Source organism: Vicugna pacos, chromosome 21 (genome assembly GCF_048564905.1).
Source record: "Vicugna pacos chromosome 21, VicPac4, whole genome shotgun sequence".
NCBI classification, from domain to species: Eukaryota; Metazoa; Chordata; class Mammalia; order Artiodactyla; family Camelidae; genus Vicugna; species Vicugna pacos.
Window position 1 is genome coordinate 31,660,772 of NC_133007.1, and position 23,575 is coordinate 31,684,346.

A 23,575-nucleotide genomic window follows, 5' to 3' on the forward strand; every position below is an offset into this window, starting at 1 on the left:
TTTCTTCTAGGAGTTTTATGGTGTTAGGTCTTAGTTTTAAGTGTTTAATCCAATTTAAGTGTATTTTTGTATATGGCTTAAGGAAGTAATCCAGTTTGATTTTTTTTTTGTAGCTGTCCAGTTTTCCCAACACCATTTGTTGAAGAGGCTGTTTTTTCCCTGTTGTAAATTCTTGTCTCCTTTGTTGTAGATTAATTGTGGGTTTATTTCTGGTCTCTCTATTCTGTTCCATTGATCTATGTGTCTGTTTTTGTGCCAATAACATACTGTTTTGGTTACTGTAGCTTTGTAGTATAGTTGAAAATCACAATGCATGGCACCTCCAGCTTTATTCTTCTTTATCAAGTTTGTTTTAGCTATCTGGAGTCTTTTGTGTTTATATACAAATTTTAGAATTGTTTATTCTTGTTTTATGAAAAATGCCATTGGTATTTTGATAGAGATTGCATTGAATCTGTTGATGGCTTTGGGGGGTATGGTCGTTTTAACAGTATTCATTCTTTCAGTCCGTAAGCACTATATATGTTTCCATTTGTTTTGTCATCAGTTTCTTTCATCAGCGTCTTAGTTACCTTTATTTTGTCTGTAGTGAGAACACTTAAAAATCTGCTTTCTTAGCAAATGTCAAGGGCACAGTACAGTATTAACTCTAGTCAGCATACTGTACATTAGATCCTCAGAACTCGTTCATCTTGTACCTGAGTGTTTGTACCCTTTGGCCAACAGTAATGATTACTGTTTGTGATGATCTCTTACTCAGCATTATTGTGGCCATGGTTACCTGATATAGGAGGCAAACCTCATTGTTTACCCCTGGGTCAGTAGCAGAGCATTTATTAAGCAGGCACTGGGGCGCAGCACAGAGGTCCACGACACTGCCTCTCTTAGGGAGGTTATGCCTCTAGCTGGGAGCGTAGCACGCACGCGTGAATGAAGAAAGCCCCTGGAATCATGGAGGCTTGCTATGTGTGCTACCTAACATGGCAATGAAAGCTACTGGCTGCCAGCCGTAACAGTGGGCACTTGTATGTTTAACCCTCAGCACAGCCCTGCCACAACAGATAGGATGCTCTTGACTACTGTATCAGACCACCCAACTCAACAGGGCTTAAACAAAAAGGAAACTCGTCAAAAAGGCTAGAAGTGGTTAGTGTGTTGGCTCAGGGACACCCCTGAGGACCCAGGCTGCTTCTGTCTGCACAGTCAGCCCTCCCTGGTGGGTCAGCCTTGGTGTTAGTCTGACTCTCCTCATGCTCACAAGTGGCTACAGCCGCTCCAGGCATCACTTCCAGCTCCAGCAGAAGAAGAAAGAGTATCTTTCCTTGTGTAACAATTTTAAGGGCAAAAAACAAAAACAAAACCCAGAAAATCTTTCCCTGAAGGCCCTTAGCTCACTGACCAGGTTGTGTCACTTGCCTGTGCTTCAGCTAACCACAGGCAAGAGGAATAGAGTCATCATGATGACCCTTGACCAATGAGGATATGCCTTCTGGGGCTGGAGCCAGCCTCTCCTGAAGTCGGTGGATGTGCAGAGTATAGAAGCTGGAATATGGTCACAGCTCTACAAACGAGGACAGTGAGGCTCACCGGGGTTTTATAACTTGAAGGAGGTCACATCTGGAATGCTGTAGTGCCAGGTCTCTAACGCAGATCTGTCTGACCCCAGATCTCTCTCCACTAGACCACCCTGCTGCTTTATACAAGGTGGCAAGGGTGGATGGGGTGGACTGTATCACGACAGGGTGGTTATTACCGTCTCACCGTCATAATCATGGTGGCCATCCTACTCCATTAGAGCCAGCTCTGGAGTGTACAGATGCTCTGTAATCATTCATTTTGCAGCTGGGCAGATACAGTCTCGCCCCAGATAACCACATAGCTTGTTTCACCATCGTGTGAAGGTCAAGCCTGCCAGGTTAATCACCTCCACTTCTTCGGAGGTGGGCTTCACGACTTCTTGCGCTTTCTTCCTTCCCATCCACCCCTCGGCTAGTTCTCCAAGAGCAAGCCGCTACGCCAGGTCTGGGAAGGCAGTTGTTGGGTCTGCATCCCTCTTCAGCTTGTCCTGAGAAGTCTGACGAGGGAGAAGGATGGAGGGACTGCCTGTAACGAGACTGGAACGGTGCTAGACTCGCCCTCCAACCCATCGCTGGCCCCGTGGCCGCAGGTAACGGAGGACTGGGTGGCTTAGCAGCGAGCTTCTCGTCCTCATCGCTCACGCGGCGCTGCCTTCACTAGCAAAGGTACAAGCTGTGCCCTCCTCAGTCCTGAGATGATGGTGCTGAAACCCCTTCATGCCGTCTGGGTCGTTAACATGGAGTGATGTCAGAGGTGCAACAGCTGAGACAGCCCGGGGCTTTGGACACCTGGGTTCTGTCTTTCCTGCCTTGGTCTTGGGCATGTCACTTATTCTCTCTGCACCCAGTTTTCTTGCCTGTGTAGTGGGTGTGCTGCCTTGCTGGGCTGCTATGTGGCTCAGGGACGTGACTGGTGGCTGGCACCCAGGAGCAGTGGCCGTGAATGTCACTATCGTTGGACTGGGGCCAGTAAAAGTGGGATGAAGTCAAGGCTCCGATATGAAGCTGTTGAGTTTTACAAACTACAAGCCAATTTCTTAGTGCACCTAGAGTGTGGCCGAGGTGGGTTTAAATGAGCGAGTTGATTCAGTAGTCACCCGACAACCCTCCTGAAACGTGAGTTTACGTTTTCCCGTGAGGGCAGGCTTCGAGGTCTTGGGAGCTTCCTTGCTTTGTCCAGGGAACTGGGAAAGAAACATGCCGTGGATTTATGTTTCCTTCTGGGTGAGCGTACTAACGTCCTTTGGGCGCTATAACTAATTACCACGAACATAGTAGCTTAAGGCAACACATGTATTTATTATCTCAGCGTTCTAGAGGTCAGAAGTCTGAGAGGAGTCTTGCAAGTTTAAAATTTGAGGTGTCACAGAGCTGATTCCTCTGGAAACTCCAGGAGAGAATCTGTTCCTGGCCTTCTCCAGCTTCCAGAGGTGCTCACATCCCTTGGCTTGTGGCCCCTTCCTCCATCTTCAAAGTGCTTCCCTCCAGTGTCTGCTTCCGTCCCCCCATCCCATTCTTCTGACTTGGACCCGCCTGCCTCCCTCCCTCTCATGAGGATGTGATGATACAGAGCTTCCTGGATAATCCAGGGTCATCTCCCATCTCAAGGTCTTAACTTCATCCCATCTGCGAAGTCCCTTTGCCATGAAAGTGACATCTTCACGGGACTAGGACGTGGTCATCTTTGGGGCCTTTGTTCACCTGCTGCAGTGCAAATACAGCAAGCTGTGGTGGAGGGGGTCACAGGCGCATTAAAAGTCCGACATGCTCAATGCTCCAGGCAGTGACCATGCTCCTGGGATGAGCCCAACTGCTGAGGACCAGGAAGGGATCCTAGTTACTTCTGACGACTGAGAGAGATCTGGCTTTACAGACTGACACTGGCCCTCTGTATCATGAGAGTCCAGATGGGAAAATGGACCACACTGGATATTTCGGCAGGAGAGTTCAATACAGGATGTTGGTTGAGCAAGTGTTGAAGGCCACCTTCAGAAAGGCAGAGGGGGACCTGCGGTAGCAGAGGGCAGCACAAACTTGGGCCTGGAGCCCAGTTATGCCACAGATGGGCACCCCTCACCTGTCTCCCAACGCATATCCTTTGGGAGGACTGAGAACTCCCCAGCAAAGTCCCTGCGGCTGGTCTGCTGGCTCCTAGAATATTGTAACAGAGATTTGTGAAGTGTGGGCTTCATAAAGTGGACTTGCAAGTTACATACCGATCTCCTCTGGTCCTAACTGAACATGTACCTTAACAAGATCCCTGCAGAGAAACTGCATTGAAAGAAACACTGCAAAATTGAACACAAGTCAAGAGCAAGAAAGTGGTGGAGGCAACTGTCTTGCTCCAGCCCGCGCTCTTTATCAGACTCAGCCCGCAGTGGAAACAAAGACACACATCTAATCAGAACTCAAAGACAGCCCCAAATTCCAGATTATCAAGAAGTCCATTTGAAACACATTTTCAAAAGCCCACGATCAGGAACAAAAATCCTCACCCGAAGGCATCTTTCCGCCTTGAGGTGTTTGTTAGTGATGATGGAAGCCAACACAATTAGCAGGACATTAAGGACACCGTTTAATCTTTTACTCAGCACTTTAAAATTTCCGTACTGATATGGGGCTAACAAGTCTGCATACAGTATGAGAACAGAGATGCAAGTGTATAATTCATAAATTTAAAAATGCACACACACTGTGCTGAAAGGTGTTTGCCTGGTAGGGTCCATGCCCCAAAATACTCTGGAGACAGCTGCCCTAAGGGATTCGTGTCTAGTAGCTGTCAAAACGAAAACGGAAGCAGAAACCCCAAATCAAGCAAGGACTGTAGGAGACGTTTTAGCGTGATGTTTTATGTCATCGAGAACTCCGTAAGGGGGAAGACTCCAGGCACAGGAGGAGGGTTTTCGTTGGTGGGGAGAGGCTGCTGCATAGAGCGCATGTTTGGTAGAGGGTTTTGCCTGCTTACTGACTTACTAGAACTGGACAGATGAGTCCCTCCCCAACTTCGCGTTGCGCCCACCTAACAGAGTGAGGGTTGGGTGGAGGGGAGCCTAGAGCTTCCAATAGCCAGAAATGGGGGGCAGCTCTGGCTCCCCTACCCATACACGGAATTTCGGTCCTAACTGTGCAGAACCTGTGCAGAGGAAACGCAGTTCTGGACCCTTCTCTTGGAGGCTGGGGTGGGAAGTAGAGACCGGTAGCCCTCCTGCACCCCCCACCACCGGAGCACATGCCTGGCTGGGGGACGTAGGGATTCTTACTGAGGGCTTTCGAGGAGAACTCGACTTCCCTGAATTTATACACAACGTGTACATGTAAATGCTGGTACCCATTTTTTCAAAGCTCAGGGCCGTAGCTTTCACCGTATCCCAGGTTAGCCCCATGAGACCCGGAGGAGGTTAATAAGGGTTGGGGAAGCACCGTTTGAGCTCGGGCTGGGCTCTGGCTGTGGGACCTCTCTGAGCCTCTGCTTTCCTCCTCTGGATGATGGGACAGTCCGGTCCCCTCCCCCCGCAGGGTTGTTGCCATGGACGCGCAGCGCAGCGATGCCCAGTGCCCGCAGCCCCAGCCTTTGCTGACCCCGTGCTGTTCCCCAGGGCTGTGCCGGCCTCCCTGAGTTCCCAGCGACCAGTTTCCCCAGCAGCCTTTTTGTTTGTTTGGAACGCATTCTTGGGGTCTCCTGGAGAAAAGATTCTCAGCTGAGTTCCAGAAAACGAACACGCTCCTCCCTGCTTGGAGGTGTCCCAGCTGCTCTCTTGGCTGCCCAGCTGAGAAAAAAATGATGTTAGGAATGTTTATCTCTTGAAGCTGAGGAGCTCCTTTCAGCAGAACAAGAAGAAACTGCAGAAGGGGTGCAGGGGGCTGGCCAAACCGTGCGAGCGTGGCGCCATGGGAATACCCGTTTCCTTTGTTCTGCCTCTGCCAACACTGCCTCCAGGAGAGGCTGGCGGCAGGGCTGGCAGCATCAGCTTTCTTGGCCCAGCCGTGCTCATTTCATGTCACAAAACACACTGATGGCTCAGGACCAAAGAGACCGGTCCTCACCTCCTGCCGTCAGCCTTTAGACAGTGCAAGGGGCCCTCTGCGTGGCCGACATCTAGGCATCCCTTCTTGTCCTGAGGTGCCGTCTTGCGTGAAGGGGCAGAGCTCTTGGTGAAGTTTGTGCCTGTCACACAACGGTTAAGGGCCTCCGTTCTGGAATCACACTGACCCAGGTTTGAATCTTGGCTCCACCACCACAAAAGAGCTGTGTAACCTTGGGAAAATTGCTCTATCTGTTTGAGCCTCAGTTTTCTAATCTGCAAAATGGCAATAACATGCATTCTTACCACGATGGGTGGTGCTGAGACCTGAATGGGGTTGTTAAAATAAAGCGTACAGCACGGGTAAGTGTGGACACGTGGAAAAGAGGCCATCAGGGTTATCTTAGTTGTATAAAATCAGAAAGTGGCAAAATACAAAAAATCTCAAAGAAGAAAACCAAAAGCACTCACAGCCCCACACGCTGGAGGCTCACACTGCTGCCCTTTTTGGGGAGGAGGAGGGGATTGGGTTTATCTATTTTAATGGCGGTACTGGGGATTGAACCCAGGACCTCATGCATACTAAGCACATGCTCTACCACTGAGCCATACCCTCCCCGACTCCAGTCTTTTTTCTGTGCGTGTGTTTCATAGACTCAGTTCACTGTTGAGCGAGTACAGCTTACATAGATACATACACGCGAACTTTTCTAAATTCCAGGCATAAGAGTTCTTAACCCACTTTTTTAAAACCTAAAAATACAGCGAGAACGTTTTCTCCAAATCATTACATTTTACATACTGCGTATTTTCCCACACTTTGCTGTTTCTGAAATGAAGATGTGTTTCAGAATCAATGTCAAAAGAAACGTGCCAGCTCTTTCCTCTGTCTCTCTTTTTCCCCTGGAAAGGGGCTTGTGTAGTGGGTGTTACAGGGGAGGAATGATGGCGTCTCAGACTCAAGACAATGGGGCTTTTGGAAAAATGCTTCTTAAAAACCACGTAGTATTCTTGGGTGCCTTTGCCATAATTAACATGCCCGACTTCTAATTTTGGACATTTCAGCGCCTTTTTTTTTTTTTACTATTATCAACAATGCTGCCAAAGAAAATGTATGAGAAAATGTATGGCAGGAAGTACAAGCTGGTGGGTCACTGACTCCACAGGATGGAGGCTGGGTGGAGAGATCAAGGTCACACCAGCCTGTGGGGACCTTGTAGGGAGGAAGGTGGGAGATGAGTAGCAGGTTCTTCCATCCTTCCTCCTCCCAATCTCACACCAGGGATCCCCATTGGTGGGGCCAGGGTCGGGGACACAGTTCTTCAGGTCAGACCCTGGGCAGTGTGCAGAGTGGCCCCAGATGAGCAGACGTGATGCCCAGAGCAGACGTGATGCCCGGCACACACCAGCCCTGTTGAATCGAGACACCGGCTTTAGGCTGGGAGCTTATGACTCTGGCTTTCCCTTCCCATGGAACAGAAGGCACGGAGAGCGGCCCCCGCCCGCACCAGGCACAGACGAGAGTCCACATGCTCTCAGGCGGGAGAGGAGATGCTCTCTCCTTTCCTGGAGTTCCGGCTCATGCCTCCGTGTTGGGTAGGATGCTATTCTTAAGCGCTTGCTCTGTGAATTTGTGCTGGGAAGGGAGGAGAGGGGACTGACACGGTGCAGGGGCGGCCAGGGGGTGCTGCGTGCCCGCGGCACTAACAATGGGGCTGAGGCTGTCACACCCACTGCCGACATTAATCACATCCTGCCTTGCCTTCCCCAGCAGCTCTGACACAGGAGGCCACACCCCTCTGCTGGAAAGCACTGCTCAGATGATAAGGGTGCTTCTTGGCCATGCCTCCCCTGTTGGGTCCCACCCCCTGCATGCATCTGCTGCCAGCCTAGAGGCCGGGTGGGCCCTGGGCCACCTCGAGAAGCTGATAAAGCACTTTGTACCACAGGCTCTTTGAGGGGAGGATGCCTGTCCCCTTTGAAATGTTGGCGGGCATGTGGGACAGGCTCACAGGCAGGGCGTGATGCCCAGCCTGGTCACTCTCAGCTAGGGTTTTGGAGTTGCAAGCAACAGAAGGGGTTGGGGGGAGGGGGTTACTGGAAGGAGACAGGCTAGTTTGTCGATCAGAGAGGAAAGATGGACAGCAGATTACAGGGCAGATGGGAGAGGCGCAGCACCATGGAGCTGGGAGGCAGGCTAACAAGCATCCTGTGGGTGCTGCTGGGATCAATTTGCTCCATCTTACACACAAAGCAGCTAGAAGTTAGAGGGGAGGGGCCTTGCCCAGGGTCATGTGGCTTGTTGGAGGCACAGCCAGTCCTGAACTCAGACTTCTGACGTGGTGCAGTGGGACCAGCCCAGGTCCTCAAAGAAATCCAAAGCCAGGAAGGTCCTTCTGGCAAAAGGAGCTCCTATTCCAGGGCTGCCTCCCCTCCCAGATCCTGACCCCTGGGCACTGCTTATTTGGGATTGGCGGGCAGCCTGCGCCCCAGGCAGGGGGAGGGGGCTTAGGCAGGACTGGGGTGTGACTCATTTCTGTCTCCCCGGCCAAACACCAAACACGGAGGCTGGCAAGCAGGAGCCAGTGCGCAGCCACTAGCCAGCTGCCGAAATCCTGCTCAGAGAAGCCAGCCCTCAGTTTGCAGAGGCCACAGCAGAATGGCCTTGGCAGGACGCTGGGCCTTGCCTCTCTGATCACCAGCAAGCCCGCCTTGCCAGTGCCCGCTCCCAAGATGAGTCCTGCCCTCCTTGCTCCAGCCACACCCGACCTCTCACCAGTCCCTCCCTCCCAACGCATCGTCACCTCTCCTGGAATGCCCTCCCCCTGCCCTCGTATTCCTCCCAGCCCCCTAGCTTGGCATGAAAGAATTCTCACTCTGCAGTCAGAAACACATGTATCTGCCTTTACAACTTCCTGGTGTGGGTCTCGGGCAAGTTGCAAAGCTTGCCTCCACCTCAGTTTCCTTCCGTGTAACACGAAGATAGCCCCTCCCCTGCAAGGTTGCTGTAAAGATTAGGAGAAAAGTGCGCAAACGCCGATGTTGGGCGCATCACAGATGCCAGCGATGATGCTGGCACTGTCATGCCAAGGACCTAGCCTGGAGGAGTGGTCCAGGCCCCAGCGTGGCCCTCCCGTGCGTGTGCAGCCTCTCACCTTGGTCTGGGTCATTTTTATAGCACTTCCTGGATGCTGCCCTGTATTGTACTCGTGGCAGGAAGGAATATTTTGACTGCTTAAAACTAAGCCAAACAAAAAACTGACTGTCATCAATTCCTGCCTTCTAAAGTGGCAGATTCATATTGGGGATGCTGGCCTCGGGATTCTGGTTAGCCAAGAGCAGAGGAAAACATGTCATTTCAAGCCGTCAGCTAGTGCTTTGTGCTGCTAACCACTGGAGTCCTGGCTCACCAGAGCATCTTAGTGAACTTGTGGTCTGTATGTTACTCAGGACTCTCTCTGCTGCAAATGACAGATACTCAGCCCCAATCTCTAAAGTAAAAATAATATATAGGAAAAGAAAATTTGTAGATGTGTCTGGTGTCTAGCTTCAGGTACAGCTGGATCCAGGGGCTCAAATGGCATGTCACCTTCTCTCTGCTTTGCTTTCCTCTGTGTGTTGGCCTCGTTTTGTCAATACCCTCATCCGTTTGATGAAGGGTGATAGCAGCTCCAGGTTTCTGTGTCAGGTTATATAGTCCAAATTTGGCCACATCTACATATGTTCCATCCCACACACTCTTCTAAAATGTAGTGTCAACATACTTCCATCAAAAGGGAGGGTTTATGTTCCCTCCTCTTGACCTTGAATGCCCTTTGTAACGACCTCAACCAATAGAAACTGGTAGATGTGATATTAGGTAACTTCCCAGGCTAGGTCTTAAAAGGCATACAAGCACCGCCTGGCCCACCATTTCTCAGGATCCTTGGAAGCCAGCAGTGGTACTGTAAGGAGGCCCAAGCTGGCCTGCACAGAGAGATGGCCCATGTAGAGGCACTGAGGCTCCCAGCTGACAGCCAGCATCAACCACCAGAGATGCACACCTGAGCCTTCAGATGATCCTAGCCCCAGGCTTTGAGTCTTCCAGCTGAGGCCCCAGATGGTGCAGAGTGGAAAGGTTATCCACACTGTGCCTTGTCTTGACCCACAGAAGCTATAAGCAGAGTACGTGGCTGTTTTCTGTCCTTAGGTTTATGCAGTCATAGCAACTCCCATAGATTCCACGACCCCTACAGTTCAAGACGTTAGCTAAGGAGATAGAGCTTCATTCCCCAACGTCCACATATCTGTTCTTTGTACAGATGCAGACTGATTCAGCGTGGGTGAGGCTCATCTCCAACACAATCACCATGGCCAGAGGGATGGAAAACTCTGGCTGGTTAGGCTGGCCTGTGAACCATGCTCTGGCCTGGTGAAGGGTGCGGACAGAGATAGCCAAGCTGGTCAGGGCCACAGGGAAGTGGCCCAGCAAGGAAAAGGGGGATGGATCTACTAGGTAGAGGGGTACCATTCTAGGATACAAAGGCAGGTCCACAGCTTACTGTGGAACTGCTCTTCTAATCAAGAAAATGTTTTATTAGAATAAAAGAATGTCATTTGCAGCAACATAGATGGACCTGGAGATGGTCATTCTAAGTGAAGTAAGCCAGAAAGAGAAAGCAGAATGCCATATGATACCACTTATGTGTGAAAAAAGGCACACAGATGAACTTATCTACAAAACAGAGACAGGCTCACAGCACAGAGAACAAACTTATGGTTACCAGAGGTTAAAGGGGGTGGGAAGGGATAAATTGGGAATTCAAAAATTGTACCTCTTGGGGAGTGATGGAAATGTTAGCTATCTTGATTGTGGTGGTGGTTTCATGGGCATATACATCGATCAAAATTCATCAAATCGTACATCTGAAATATATGTAGTTTACAGGAACCATACCACAATGAAGGTGTTGAAAAAGTCTTATTAAGGCATAAGTGATGGGGAGTTGAGGAAAGGAGCCCAGAAAAACAGGATTCATGCTGTTTTTCCTACTGTACATGAGTAATGTTTGGAAAAGCAGGACAATCTCAAGACATGCAAGCAACTGATGCCTGAGTCACCCATGTCTGTGTAAGGAACTAGTATTTCTGTAGGGCCTGCTCTGTGCTCAGGACTGCACTGGGTGTTTTATATACATTCTCACTTAGTGAGCCCACAGCTCTTGGAAGGGAGGGCCCGAGCCTCCAGGGCAGTATCTGGCCCACAGTGGTGTGTATCAATTAGGGTTACATCCTGGCTACTGTAACAGAGGCCAAAGTAACAGTGGTTTAAATAAGGTAGAAGTTTCTTTCTTTCTCTTGCAATTGCCCAAGATTAAGCAATTCAGGCCAAAGCGGCAATTCAAGGTACTCTGTTATCTAACTTGTTGCTCTGCCAACCCCAATATCGTGGCTCCCACCTTCAGATCTAAGAGGGCTGCTCCAGCTCCTGCCAGCATGTCTACATTCCAGCCAGGGCAAAGAGGGAAGGGGACATGAAAGATGCCCCTTCTTCCTTGGACGGATGGGCCCAGAAGTGCTAACTTCTCTCCTGCTTACATCCCATCGGCCAGAACTTAGTCACATGGCCACATCAAGCTGCAAGGGATGCTGGGAAATGTAGTTTCCTGCTAACAACCAAGTGCCCACTGGAACTCAAGAGTCATTTTGCTAAAGAGGGAAGGGGAGGCTGGGTGGGGTTGTAACCAGCAGACTTGGTCTAAGACACTCAAAGCTGTAGAGTTGGCAGTCTTCCCCAATGAGAGAGGCAGTGTGCACACTGAGTAAGAGCTCAGGTCCCAGGGTCAAGCTTCCAGAGGGTTTAATCTGGGCTCTACCCAGTACTAGCTGTGTCATCTTAGCCTCAATTTTCTTACCCATAAAATTTATATAAACTTTAAATATACGTATTCTGTCTATTAATAGAGTTAGAAGTAGAATGTATAGAATATAGAATGTTTACGTTTCTGTTTTTCACTTGAACAGTTCCAGGATTATAGTAGGAACTCAAGAAAGGCCAGCTGTCATCAAGTATCAAGTATCTTCAGGGGGGAGAAGGAAGTGGCTCGTTCAACTGAGGCTAAAATAATACCCAGGGCTCAGAGAGTCTATAAACCACTCCAGTGTCAGCAAGGCCAGAGACAGGCAGGTCCTTCTTCCATCCCACACGACACTCAGGTTTCTAAAATCGATTTTGCAGTTGATGGCTGGTTGGAGGGGTTGAGGGTTAGGTAGAAATGGGTGGGACCAGCTCACTGTCTTAGCTCAGGCTGCTGTAATAAAACACCATAGATTGGGGGGTGCTGGGGGAGGGCAGCACTTACAAACAACAGGCATTTATTTCTCACAGTTCTGGAGGCTGAATGTCCAAGATCGCAGTGCCATGTGGTTGGACTCCGGTGAGAACCGTCTTCCCAGTTGTGGACTGCCAACTTCTGACTGTACCCTCGCGTGGCAGAGCGCTGAGGCGGCCAGCTCCCTCCTGACTCGTAGAAGGGCCCTGAGCCCATTCATGGGGGCTCCACCCTTAGGGACTGTCTAATCCTAATCACCTCCCAAAGGCTCCAGCTTCCAATAACGTCGCATTAGGGGCAGGGTTTCAACACTTGAATTGGGGGCAGAACACAAACGTTCATGTAACACTTACCTTCTCGGCTTTCCTTCATAAGCCCTGTGGCTGCCAGAACAAACTGCCACAAGCTGGAGGGCTTAAAACATTACAATAGTAATGTGCTCCCTCACTGTTCTGGAAGCCAGAAGCCTGGAATCACGGTGTGGGCAGGGCTGTGCTCCCTCCAACGGCTCTAGGGGAGGGTCCTTCCTGCCTTTTCTGATGGTGTGTCACTCCAACCTCCCCGGCCTCCCCCTCTGTGTCTCTCTGAGTCCTGTTCTCTTTTTTAACAAGAAGAGGGCCCACCCTAACCCAATCTGACCTCCTCTTAGCTATCACCTAACTAGACACCTGCAAAGACTGTTTTCAGGTGAGCTCGCACTCGGAGGTTTTAGCGGAGGGTGCAGTTCAACGCAGAACATCCCTCCCTGCAGTGTGCCCCCAGTCTGGCTTTGCTTGATTTCTGCTCTTTTTTTTTTGGCCATTTTTCACTCCCTGGCACATCTGCCAGTTCTGCGTGGCATCCCTGATTCCAACCACTTTGAACATTCTGTTCCACGCAGATGGGGAAGGCGGCACCCCAGCCGTTCCGCTAGCTGCCGTTAAAATATAATAAGTCAGAGAAGCGATGAGAGGAGATAAGCCTGGGAGAAATAATTAACAGAAAGGAATGTCACGTGGCGTGAACTCACTCGAGCATACCAGAGTTTGTTACCAGAGACATCCTCAGAGCTCTGTTTGTTCTTTCCTCTTCCATGAGGCATTCTAGTTAAGCCCTGAACTTGCCAAGGCTTAGAGAGATGGCACGAGAAAGATTTTTAGTTCGGGGTATGGGCTCGTCTCTTCTTTCGAGGTGAAAGGGGAATAAACGAGGCCAGTATTGTGAGTGTTACAAACGAGGTGGTTTTCCTACTAGGGACAGAGGGGAGCCTCTCAAGAGCCCACCGGGTCAGTTCACTGAAATCACCCTCTCTGGCTGCGCTCGGACCACGGTGGCCCAGGACGCTTTGAGAATTGTTTAAAAGGCACTGTGCACTTGGTTGTGTTAGGCGCATGGGAAAAGTTCTCTGAGGTCGGGTTTAATTATTTAAAAGCTGGAAGGGATCTGGAGAAACGATGTAGCTCAGTGGTTCCCAGACCTATATCAGCCCTAATCAACACCTTTTAAAAAATGTAACGAATATTTTGTAATGCTTCTTATTCTGAAATGAAATCCATAGAAAACATAATCTACCTACACACCAATTGCAAAAAAAATTAATATAATGCTCTAACTGTAACATAAAGAAAAAGTCATTTAAAATAAAACAATGTGGATTTCAAAAGGTGAATGATCGGGGCTGAGGACTGGGTGACACGGTGAAGTGGTCAGATGCTTGTACATGGAGGGGGAGTCACGGTGACACCAGTGTGTCAGATCAGGGCTCAAACACTGTGAAGGCATCGCTGCTGGTAACAGGGATTTCCAAAACGGTGAGCAATTCTTAGTCAAGTTCTGAACAGAAGAAGTGACCATCTGCCCTTGACCACGTGGTCATTGCCTTTCCAGAACATCCGATGTATATTCCAGAGCTAGGTTCTGACCCATGAATTACAAGAGGGGTTTCATTTACGTGGTCTGGTGGGACATGGGAACGTGGAGGGGTTGGGGGAATTCTTCATTTTGGGGCACAGTCCCATTCATGGAACGCCTGCAAATGCCCAGAACATCCCCTTGGGGGCAGCACTGCCCCTGGTGAGGACTCCTGATCTTTGGGGCCCCTCAGTTTTTAAGGTGAGCAAAAGGAGGCTGAGAGATGGGAAGAGGCTAATGTGCATCGCAGAGCCGTGCAGCAGCAGAACTGAGTGTTGGGGCGGGGAGGGGTGTTGCAGGAGCACGGCGGACACCATCACCTTAGTGCAGGGCTGCCTTCCCAGCACCGGTCTTTCCTGCTGAGGGACGGTGGGGGTTGGAGAACAGAAGCTTCTAGGCTAAGTAGCCCTACGAGCTGCAGAGTCACCTGAACCCGCACGCTGGAGAGAGGACAGGGAAGCCTCCAGTGACCGGGACCTCACTTGACGACAGCGGAATGTTGACTGCACGTGCTCTGGAGTCAGGTGGACCTGGGTCCAAGTCCTGGCTCTGCCGTCACTTGACTGTGTACTCTCAGCCAGCTGCTTAATTTCTCCTTGAGTCTCAGTTTTCTCATCTGTAAAATGGTGTGAATAATATGACGACCCCCCATTGATGGTGGTTGAGAGTATTCAGTGAGAAAGATGCATGGAAAATGCTTACTTAGTACCTGGGTGACACAGAAAAGTTCTGCTTGGTGATCATGAGACATTCATACAAAGGCTTCAGCCTAGGGAGAGGGGAGCAAAGAAAATCCCTTTCCAATTAATTCTCCACATTCTTGTTTTATTTTACAATTAAGCGCTTTTCCGGATATTCGCAGAGGGAGACAACCATCATCACCACCTCACCCAGAACACTTTTTCACCCCAGAGAAGCCCCTGCCCGTTAGCAGTCACCTCGTCCCCTCCTCCCTTCAGGCTCCGACAACCATCGACCTGCTTTCTGTCTCTGTTGACTCGCCCATGCTGGTCACTTGGTGTGAATGGACTCACGTGACATGTGGCCCTCTGTGACTAACTCCTTTCTGCTCGCATGATGTTTCTGAGGTTCATCTACACTGTATCCTGCCAGACATCATTCCTTTTCGTGGCTGGATCGTATTCCATTGTTAGGAGGGACCAAGTTTATCCATTCGTCCACTGATGGACATGCCCCCCCACCTTTGGCCAATATGAGCAATGCTGCCCTTTTAGGACACCAGCCAGCCCCTGGCACATCACAGGCACGTGAACAAGACGTAGCAGAATCTGTTCTGAATCTGGGCCTCGTTTGGGGTGAAAAGCTATGAACGGCACGGGCCTGGATTTGGGTTCTGACTCCCTACGACAGTGTGTGCCTGTAACCTCTCTGAATTTCAGTTTCCTCACTGCGCAGACGGTGGTCGTGAAGAAGCAGCATAGTGTTTGTGCGTGACTGGCACATAGTAGGTATTCAACAAACAGCCTCTCCATCATCTCAAGCCAGCCCTTCTGATGCCTGAATTCACAGGACTGAGCGGGTTCTGGCCTGGGCTGCATGGTTGCTGGCTCACAAGAGCCTGCTGTATGATTCTCCTCTCAGCCCTGCAGTCAATGATGTTGCACTGGTTGCTTGAAATCAGCCGAAGTGGGAGTATTCACACCCTGGAAACAGCAAACCTTCAAATCAGGGCTTCCCTCCACCCAAGAGCCAGCCAGCTATTAACATTAACAAGCACACCACAGGTTCTAGTACTTTCTGTCAGGCTGGTCTGGGTGGCGACAGGCCAGTGAGGTCAGGGGGAGGGTCAGGCTTTCGCCCCAAGGTGCTGGAGCAACCTGGTTTTCTGCACTCCAGCCCGCCCACTCCTGCTGCCAGGTGGCCGCCCTCTACAGAGGCTGAGAACTCCCCATCCTCACTGCCCCAGATTTCCCTGGAATGCAGAGTAGCCAAGAGGACCTGGGGACGTTCTGCTGGGCGTGTGGGGTGTACTTCCGGGAAAAGCTTCCCTCTCCAAAAGAGTGATGCAAAGCATGAGATGCCCCTGTCCCTGGGAATTTCCATGTCCACACACAGAAGCCTGGAACTGTACGGTGTTTGTGTAGGAAGCAGGCCAGTGTGCTGAGGATGGGGGCAGGGGGCAGAAAGAGGGAGTTTGGGTCCCCAGTGGCACCGCTGTGCCCCTGGACCAGCCCGGGAACTGTCTGCCTTTGGACTGCTCATGGCACTGGTGAAAAATTGTTTTAAGCCATTTTCAGTCAAATATTACCTGCAGCCGCACCACCCCGATGCAGATGCTAACACAGGAAGAGGCTGGAATTCCAAAGAGATAAGAGGGCAAGTTCAGAGAGATCAGCCCACGATTTAGAAGGTAGGGCTGTACACTCGGGGTGGCCCGGGAAGGGTTTTTCCAATTCAAGGAATGGCAGGGAAATGGAAAAAATTTTAGAAGAATTATAATTGATTAAAACTGACTCAAAAAGAAATAGAAAGTCTGAACAGTCCTACAACCACTATGAAACTGGACAGTTTTTAAAATCTTACCTCAAAAAAAGTGCCAGTGAGCTTTCCAAGTGAGTGCTGCCATTTCAGGCCTGCCACCCTAGCCTCATGCAGCCCCTTCCAAGGAGTACGGAAAGAGGGAATCTTTCCCAGCTCGTTCTGTAGAGCCAGCGTAATCTTTTATTTTATTTATTTTTCGAAGTGGGGAGGTAATTAGGTTTACTTACTGATTTACTCATTTTTTTCGTGGAGGCACTGGGGATGGAACCTGGGACCTTGTGCATGCTAAGCAGGTGCTCTGCCACGGAGCTGTACCTTCCCCCCATGCCAGCATAATCTTCTTTTTAGATTGAAGTGTAGTCAGTTTCCATAGAACCAGTATAATCTGGATACCATAAACTGACGAGAATAGCATGAGAGTGGAAAATTATAAGTCAAAATCACCCATAAAAATAGACGCAAAAATCTTACAATATTAGCAAACCCAGTCTTCAATATATTAAAAAAATGATAAATGTAAATTTATGCCAGGAGTAGAGGAGTGATTTAACATTAGAGACTCTATAAATGTCACTCATCACATTAAAAGATTAAAGGAGAAAAACCGGGTGATTATCCACACAGATGCAGATAGAGCTACAGTTAAAATCCAACATCCTCTTATTATAAGGACTCTTGAAAGAGTAAGAACAAAATTAAACTTTCTTAGCATCTGAAGTCTACCTACCGATGCTACAGTAAATATCATTCGTAATGGTGCACGGTCAAAGTAGTGTCTTTAAAATCAGGAACAGGACAAGGATGGCTCTTTCTTTGCTTCGGTTTAACGCTGTACTGGGGGAGCCAGCGGAATAGGAAAATAAGTAATAAAAATATCGGGGCTGGAAAGGGAGAAACAAAGCTATCATTTAGTCTCAGATGATAGGACTGCCTTAAAAAAAAACTTGAATCTGCAGGGAAAAAAATATCAGAAATGACGTAAGAGTTTAGCAAGGTAATTTCCAGTAATTAAACTTTCAAATCTAAGAGCCCTGTGTCCAGACAAAGCACAAGGAGCCTGACAGGAGGCACAGGGTTCTACCTACAAGGACAGAGCTCATCACAGAGCCGCTTGGCCCCAGAGGAGGTTCTGCCCAAGGCCAGAGCCGGTTCAAGAATGTGGGTGGATCTGAGCCCAGACATAGCGCTGTGGTTCCACCTGGCTGGAGAGGAGGCCCGGCTGGGTGGGGAGCAGGGCCATTCCACATTAGCCTCCTCCATCTGTTGCTCTCCATCGGTCCTGGCAGTGCTCTCTCCAGGTCCCTTCTGATCCAGCTAGCACGCGGCCAGAGGGTGGGTTAGAGTCTCTCATGCTTGCAGGAAACAGATGTGTGCAGATCCCATGACCTTGCCCCGGCGCTAGCAAGTCAGGTGTGTGTGCGCTTTTCTCCTGCTGCCTCCACCCGTCTCTTGCTCCTTCTCACCTCTCACCTCCCCCCGAAGAAAGTATCTGACTGAATAGGTCTGTGCTCATCACCTCTTGCTCTGGTTATCTGCTGCTTTCTGACAAACCACCCCAAACCTAGTGGCTTACTGAAAAAAAATCATTGTGGTGACGAATGTGTAATTTGAGCAGGGCTTGGCAGGGACAGCTCATCTCTGCTCCATGTGGATTCAGCTGGGGCAGCTCGAAGCCTGAGGGTGATTCAGTGGCCGGGAGCTGAGGTCAGCTGAAGGTTCTGTCCCTCGTGGGTCTGGGGGGACCTCAGCTCAAACACCTACGTGTGACTTCTCCACGGCGGCTGGCTGCCAAGAGGGAGCATCTCGAGAGAACTGGGTGGAAGGCACATCACCATTCATGTCCAAGCATCAGACGTCACACACAGTCACTTCGGCCATCGTCACAAGTCCACTCCACTCTAGGGAGGGAAACCCAGAAGCCACCTCTCTGGGGAGGAGGGGTAAAGTCCCACTGTGAGAAGATCAGAGGAGCATGTGGGGTGCAAGGTGCTGTGGCCACTTGAAAAATGCAGTCTGCCCTCCTGACTCCACGCCCAGCTTCCCTGCTTCTGTTTGACAGCAGACTTCTCCCGGGTCCACAGGGGAAGCCCACGACCTGGGCGGGGCTGACACTAACGCGCTGTCTCTCCAGCCACAGGGATTGGACCAGGGGTGGGCGATGACCCCAACCAGCCCCACTGAAGCCCCTCCCTGCCCCATGGTCCTAAAGCCCACGGCCGAGGACAGCCACACACCAGGGGCGGCACCGCAGAGCTGTGCAGAGGATGCCGAGCAGCTCTGACCCCCACTTTGTCTGCAGACGTCTCCCGTGACTAAGGGGACCCTGAGCTGGACAAGCTTTTACTCACAGTGGAATACAACTCTGATTTACCCTCCCACGTCACCCCAGATTCATCGCAACACAGACGCAAAGCCTGGTAACCACCCTCGGTTTGGATTCTTTATTTAAAGAGCTCCCCACAAAGGGACCGCATCTCTCATATTCATTTTTCCAAGCTTGTCCATCAAACCTAACAGACTCTCCATAAGCTTATCCTGAATGAGTGAGTGGCACAGGCTAGCCAAAGCCACAGTGACAGCAACTGTGGCATCAGACGGACCTGGGTTTGAATCCCAGCCCCTGTGCTCACCTGCACAGTGGTCTCAGGCAGGGCTGTCAGGCTCCCGGCCTCAGTTTCCTCCTGCAAAACGGTGATGATAAGACTGACGACCTCAGAGGCCTGTTGTGAGGACAAAGAGGGTGAACGAATGTTCGCTGCATCGTTGTTACTGAAACTGGGGGGAGGGGAGGACGGGAATGGGGAGGGACAGGTGGGGACCACCTGGGAGGCTGACCACTTCTGCCTCTGATGGGGTGGCTCTGGCCCTGCTGTTCAACAGGCTTCACATCCTCCGCTGGGCTGTCCGTCTGCGGCCTCGTGTGGGGCCAGTCCTGCTGCGTTAGTCATCAGGTGGCTCGTGGGGGCTTCATGGTCTGAGACGGCATCTCTCGCTTGCCTGCCGCTTGGTACCAGCTGTGGGTGCAGGTAGCGTGGCCCCCTCTGCTCCCTGTGGCCTCAGCCTCTGTAGAGACTGAGCATCTTCTCAGCGTCTGAAAGAGTAAGGGTGGCAACCACGGGATCTCCTGGGACCGAGGTCAGAAGTCACACAGCAGCATCTCCACTGCACTGTGTTGGTCCAAGCCCTTTGCAGAATCTTGCTGCACAGCAGCCGGTGTTCAGGCTCATTTCAGCTCCAAGCTGAGAATCACTTTTTCCGCGCCTGTGTCTTCTCTGATCATTTACCCCCCAGACTGGCAGTTCTTCCCTCTGTTTAGTCTACTGCTATTGTCACACATCACCACAGACTAGGCGGTTTAAGCAGCACAGATGCGTTATCTGAGTTTTGGAGGTCAGGCGTCTAAGCCGTCTGCAGGCTGCACTCCTCCTGGAGGCTCCAGAAGAGACTCATCCTCTTGCTCTTTCCAGCTTCTAGAGTGGTTGTGCTCCCTGGCTCACGGCCTCTCCTCTGTCCTCAAAGCCCAGCATCTTCCGCCCTCTCTGATGCCCTGCCTCCCCCTTGTAGGGACGCTGGGGTTGCACTCAGGGCCCTCCGCAAGCATCCAGGGAACCTTCTCTCCACACCCTTGACTTACTCCCATGTGCAGTTTCTTTTGCCAAGTAAGGTAAGCACCGCTCCAGGGCGAGGATGTGGAGATGGTTGGGGCTGTTAGCCTGTCAGCTACAGACTGTCACCTCCTTGGTTTCTAACCTTGTCGTTTCCAGACTTTTTTGGAACATATTCTAATAGGAGTTTAAACAAAACCAAACCAAAAGGAGCACAGCCCAGCGTCTGTGATCAGAGTCCTGGGCTCTGAAGCCAAACTGCCTGGATTCAAGCGCCAGCCCCACCACTGGCTGCGCGGCCTTGTCCAGACCCCTTAACCTCTGCACACCTCCGTCTCCTCGCCTGCACGAGCAGGTCCCCATCCCCTGTGGCTGCCCCAACAGACGGGCGCACACTGGGCAGTTTACACAACAGGCACTGATCGCCTTCCGATTCTGGAGGCTGGGGGTCCGAGACCAAGGCTCTGGGGGCTCGGTGTCTGGGAAGCGCTCTCCTTCCGGCTGCAGATGGCCACCTTCTTGTTGTTTCTTCACTCGGGGAGACAGAGGCGAGCTTGCTAGTGGGACGCCAATCCTGTGGGATCAGGGCCCCACCCTTAGGATCGCATTTCCTCTTTACCACTTGCTGCTCCCATGCTTGGGGTCAGGACTTCTGCCTGTGAATTTGGTTTGTAGCAGGAGGTCCTGGCATCTCACGGAGCTGTGAGGAGTGAATGAATGAACACTGGGGAAAGGTTGGGTGCAGGGCTGTGGGGCACAGGTGGTGCAGAGGCTAGATGTTAGCATTCTTACTTACAAAGCACGAATCTGCTCTGCTGCCGCTGTTGAACACACATCACCAAACATAAAAGAAATTTTAAAAGGACGAGATGAATCGAAGCTGAGATTGTCACATTCTTCCCACACGTCTTGGGGTGCCCAGCGTCTGGGTCTCGGTGTCTGTGAAATGGCCCTGGTCAGCGGTGGGGAACACACATGCTTCCTCCACCCAGGCTCCCAGCCCAAGCGCTGAGCCTGCCGGTGACACGGGGCTCTGCTTGGGAGGTCAAGTCACCACGCCCACACTCCCCGCCCTCACCTCCTGTTTTCTTCCCCTAAGACGAAAACGTTTTTGTTTGTTTGTTTGAGAGTCTGAGTCGCACCCAGACCACAGCCTCCTGTAACTCAGCACAGCTGAGTCAGCAGCCCCATGGCTCAAGGCCTGACTGCCTGAGTTCTAGATTCATTCAGAAATGTGGAAAACGCACTTTCCAATTCCTTTGGTTCATTTTTCCGTCCCTTTTCTCAATCTGCCCTCGAGGCGGACAGCAGCTGGGCTGAGGGCCAGTGACGCTGCCCCCGAGGGCTGCTTCTCAGAGAACCCTAAGCCCCCGCTGTCCACTGGGCGGGAAGGCAGTTCACAGGGCTCCCAGGAGCGGGGGCAGCGCAGAGGGAAGCGCTCCCGGGTCCGGTCTGCATTTCCGTTGCCTCCGCCGGTCCCCGGGTTGAAGCCCAGTGCCCCCTGCCCTTGGCAGCCGTCAGATGAGAAGAAATGCAGATTCCTGCCTCCTTTCCTGGTCCCTCCGTTTCTCCTGCTTTGTTTGCTCTTCCTCCCTTCCTTTTCTCCATTCATCTGTTTTTGACTAAAAATGAATGTGTGCAGATGATAAAACTCAAACCCTACAGAAAAAAATGTAATACGAATGTCTCCTCCAGTGCCCCTCCTCAGGGCACCAGACCCACCTTTCCAGAGCTAAGCAAAGCGTCTGTTTCTTGTGTGTGTTTTCAGAAACGGTCTCTATGTATACGTGTGTTCACGCATAGATATGTGTGTGCACATATGTCCCACGTACATGCGTGCACACATGTACGTGTGTGTTTGCAGTACATCATATACTTCTTACAGAAACAGCAGTGTCCACGCATCTTGCTTTTCTGTTAATTTATCTTGGAGACTCTTGTGCATCAGGCCAGACAGCCCAGCCCTTCTTTTTGTCTGTGTGCTCGTTGTTGGTATCCAGGTGCCAAGCTGTATGTATCCAGCCTCCCTCCCGGTACACATCAGTCCAGGCTTTGCCACAGTGAACACAGCTGCGTGCAATGTGGCTCCGTGCAGACCTGTGGAACATGTCTTGGCACACGTGAGCGGGCACTGGTCAGAAAGAGCCCTTGGAGGCGGGACTGCCCCACAGAGGGACCCATCCTGGCAGTGCTGAGAGCTGTCACTTCACTGCTTTCCAAAGGGGCTGCCCCACTCAGGTGCCCAGCAACCCCATGTCAGAGCAACGCCGTGCCCTTCTCCTGACGCCACGCAGCACGCCGCATGCCAGGGACCCTGCAGGCATCTCAGCAGGGGCCTCACTCTCACCAGAGAGGAGAGGCATCCATCAACTTGATCGTCAAAGGACTCAACCACAAATCACCTCCTTCACCCTTGATTTGGGAATGCGAGCCCTCCCCTGGAAACACCAATACTAAAGCACACACACAAAAAGCATCCTTAGGACATGGACAGGATGGCTGTGTGCACCAGGGGAGCCAGGTAGATTGGGGTACAGACCCTCGCACCCCAGTCCTCCCGCCCCTGGAGCTCACCCAGCAAAACGAGACATTAAAGAGGCACCGTCCTTGCCAGCACAGAAACAGTCCCTCTGCACCATCCTCAGGGTCCAAGTCACAGGACGGGGTTTTAAGCCCCTCCAGCCCTACCCCCAGCCCAGCGTAAGCATCTCAGCTTACTGGAGGAGATGGCGCAGTCCCAGGGATGTTCTCTGAAGCAGAAGCAGCTGCAGGAGGGGGGGCGGTGGCCCCTGCCGCCAGACGGGCTCGGGCTTCAGACAGACTCTCAGGCTGCCACCTCGCCTCCCTGAGTGTGGCCGTTTCCCCTGGATGGTGGCCCGGCCGACTGGCCACCGCGAACCATCCTGCCAAGCCCACCCGTTCACACCCAACGACTGATCTAGAAACTATTTATAGACCCGAACTCCACAGAATCCATTGTGTCTGCCGTTGCTGTGGCAACGGATGTGGCGCGAGCTCCAGGCCTGATGGGCCGAGGAGGCCGGGGAAGGAGGTCGATTTCTACCCAGGGCCCAGCTCACACATGCCCTCGGGGTCACCCAGGAACAAGAGGAGGCCTTCCGCCGCGCCTCGGGTGGGTGCTGAACTGCCGCCTGCCTGCTGGCTTTTGTTCAGCCCTCTTGACGAAGTCACCCAGAACACCATCCCCAGACCTGGCAGGGCCGCCGTCCCCAGAGGGATCTTCCGAGAGCCTGGCTCCTCACCCCAGGCCAGCTGCGTCAGGCTCCCTGGAAGGTGGGGCCCAGGAGTGCCGCTTAGTCTTCTGGGTTGCTGGAAGTCCATCCACGGGACTCCGCAGCCTAAACAACGCGGGGGGTGTCAACCCCCTGCACCCAGGGTGTCTGCTGTGGCTACTTCCATGCATTTCCTTCTTTTTTTCCTTAAATTCAATTTTTTTAAATTGAAGTATGGTTGGGTTACAATGTTGTGTTACTTTTAGGTGTACAGCAAAGTGATTCAGTTATATGTACATGTATAAATCTATTCTTTTCCAGATTCTTTACCACTGTAGGTTATTACACGATACTGAGTATAGTCCCCTGTGCTCTACATAGGCCCTGGTGGGTCATCAATTTTTGATAAGTAGTGTGTATATGCTGACCCCAAAC

At 51.4% G+C, this 23,575-nt stretch overlaps 1 long non-coding RNA gene across 2 annotated transcripts in view; it reads left to right on the top strand.

Annotated features, from left to right (window-relative positions):
- LOC116284925 (uncharacterized) overlaps window positions 1–18,972 on the top strand; it is a 32,217-nt gene extending 13,245 nt beyond the window's left edge. The window contains exon 4 of one of the 2 annotated variants that reach the window (XR_012062912.1): window positions 18,434–18,972. This is a non-coding gene — a long non-coding RNA (uncharacterized lncRNA). Of the gene's footprint in view, window positions 1–11,966; window positions 12,334–18,433 lie in introns of those variants that run through there. The other variant, XR_012062911.1, reaches the window with a different exon arrangement.
- Window positions 18,973–23,575: the final 4,603 nt, after the last annotated feature.